Here is a 2517-nt window from a genome sequence, read left to right on the forward strand (position 1 = left end):
TCAGAGGTTGGCCCACACAACAGAGGAAAGTGTGGAACTGTTAAAAGAACTAGTGAACGAAATCCAACTAGCTCTTTTGCTATCCCAAAGAACCCAACAACACTTTGCACGCATCTGTTTATAATCAATGCAGTTTTACAGTGTAGGGTGGCGGTTAAGAATGTGGAGAGTACATCTCTGTGTGCGAATTGCATCACAGCACGCCTCAGTCCACCAAGGGACTGGGACACGACATGGTAAAGAGGAAGTGCAACGAATGGAACATTCTGCAGCAGTAAGGATAATATTTGTCAGATAGTCCACCTGGTCATCACAACTGAGGAGGTCTTGTTCTGCAAAGGTTTCCAGGGAGGAGTAAAGTTGCTACTCAGCCTTAGTAGGCTGACATTTGAGCTTGCATGTAGATGGGGTAGAAGTCAGCAGACGGAGAGCACACAGGAAGTGGTCGCTCGAGTAGGTGTCAGAAAGAATGGACCACTCAAGATGATAGACAAGCTGGGCAGTGCACCGGGATAGGTCCAAATGGGAATAGGTGTGCAAGGAGTCAGAAAGGAAAGTGGGTGCACCAGTGTTAAGGCAGAAGAAGTTCAGTTGGTTAACCATGTCAGCCAAGAGGGCACCACCTGGCAGGTCCTAGGAGAACCCCAAAGGGGATGATGCACATTAAAGTCACCGAGTAGCTAAAACAGTGGAGGTAACTGCCCAATAAGCTGAAGGAAGTCGGCCCCGGTGATACTGAAGGACAGAGGTACATAATTGATACAGAGGGAGAAAGTCAGGTGGCGAAGGAAGAGGCGAATGGCAACAGCTTGAAGACAGGTAGTCAGGCAGATGGGTTGACTATGAAGGTCATCCCGTATGAGCACCATGATGCCCCAATGGGATGGGATGCTGACCTCAGGGGGAAGGTCAAAACGAATTGGTAAGTAATGTAGAAGCTCTAAGTGGTCTTGAGGGTGCAATTTCATTTCCTGAAGGCAAAGTACAAGGGGATGCTGTGATGCTAGAAGCAGCCATAAATCCTCTTTGTGGGACCAAAGCCTGCGAATGTTCCATTGGAGGACAATTACGAAGAGGAAGAGATATAGGAGTGTCAACTCAGTGTCCACTGAGGAAAGCTGGTGGAGAGTTGCTACTACAGGGCACAGAAGCAGGAGGATCCTGCTCCATGGGGTCCACACAAGCATTGGTGTGCTGGTGCGGTCAGTCGGTGGAATCCAATGCCGAAAAACAGTTGGTGGTGCACACCGGTGAGACAGAGGCCGGCTGGGCTAAGTGACCATGTGGCGACACCGCCGAGCAGGATCTTCGAGTTGGTGAAGGGGAAGACTGTTTGTCTTCAGTGGACTTCTTCGAGCTCTACTGATTAGAGGAACACTTGGGTGTTGTTTGGCTGGAGGGATGGAGTCTTCTTGGGAGTACTCCTTCTGGCCTTTCCTGCCTGCTGGTTGTGTAGTGGGTAGCTTTGCCCCTTGAGGCGAGAGTTTGACAGTTTGTTGCACAGCAGGACGGAGGATGGTGATGCTACCTTGACACTGGGTGACTTCCCAACAGAGCCAAATTTGAGGTTGCATGTCTGTGTAGCCATGTCCTTCATGGAATGAGGGGTAACAAGAAGTGAACTATAAGTGCCAGATGGGAGAACACAGGGTTTCCAATTAGCCAGTAACTTGTGAGCTACTGTTAAAGGCACTTTTTCCTTTACCCAAATCTCTTGAACAGCCCACTCATATAGATACACAGGACAATCCCAGGAGGAGGCAGCGTGGCCGCCATTACAGTTGATACAGCGGAGAGAAGGAGGTGGACATTTGCCCTCGTGTGCATCCCTGCCACCGGTTACGCATTTGGCCAGGTGTCGACAAGACGTTCTAGTGTGACTGAACCGATGACACTGGTAACAGCACATCGGATTCGGAATGTACGGCCAAACTGTGATGATTTTGTAGCCTGCTTTAATCTTGGATGGCAGCATCACCCTATCAAAGGTGAGGAAAAGAGTGTGGGTGGGCACCAAGGAGGAACTGACCTTTTTCATGACACGATGAAGCAATGACACCCTGATCAGAGAGGTAAGATTGGATTTCAGCCTCAGTTAGACCGTCAAGCAGCCTGGTGTAAATTACACCACAGGAAGAATTCAAAGTTCTATGTGCTTCAACACAAACAGGGTAGCTGCGGAGAAGCGAGGCCACAAGTAGTAGTTGTGCTTGAGCATCAGAAGCCATCTCCAACAGCAGAGTGCCATTCCGTAAACGAGATCAGGATTTCACAGGGCCAGCAATGGTATCAACAACTTTCTGAATAATAAATGGACTGATCGTGGTGAAGGACTGATTGTCTTCAGTACATGATACCACAAGGAACTGCGGTGCAGCGGGAAGGGTCTTCAAATCAGTAGTCTCATTATGTTTTTGTTTCGTCGACATCGATGGAGAGGATGAATGACTCATTACGAGGAAATGTCCCATGATTGCCAGCATCCCTGATGGCTCACTCCATTCAACTGGGGGCCCC

The sequence above is a fragment of the Schistocerca serialis genome, chromosome 9 (assembly GCF_023864345.2).
Source record: "Schistocerca serialis cubense isolate TAMUIC-IGC-003099 chromosome 9, iqSchSeri2.2, whole genome shotgun sequence".
NCBI lineage: Eukaryota > Metazoa > Arthropoda > Insecta > Orthoptera > Acrididae > Schistocerca > Schistocerca serialis.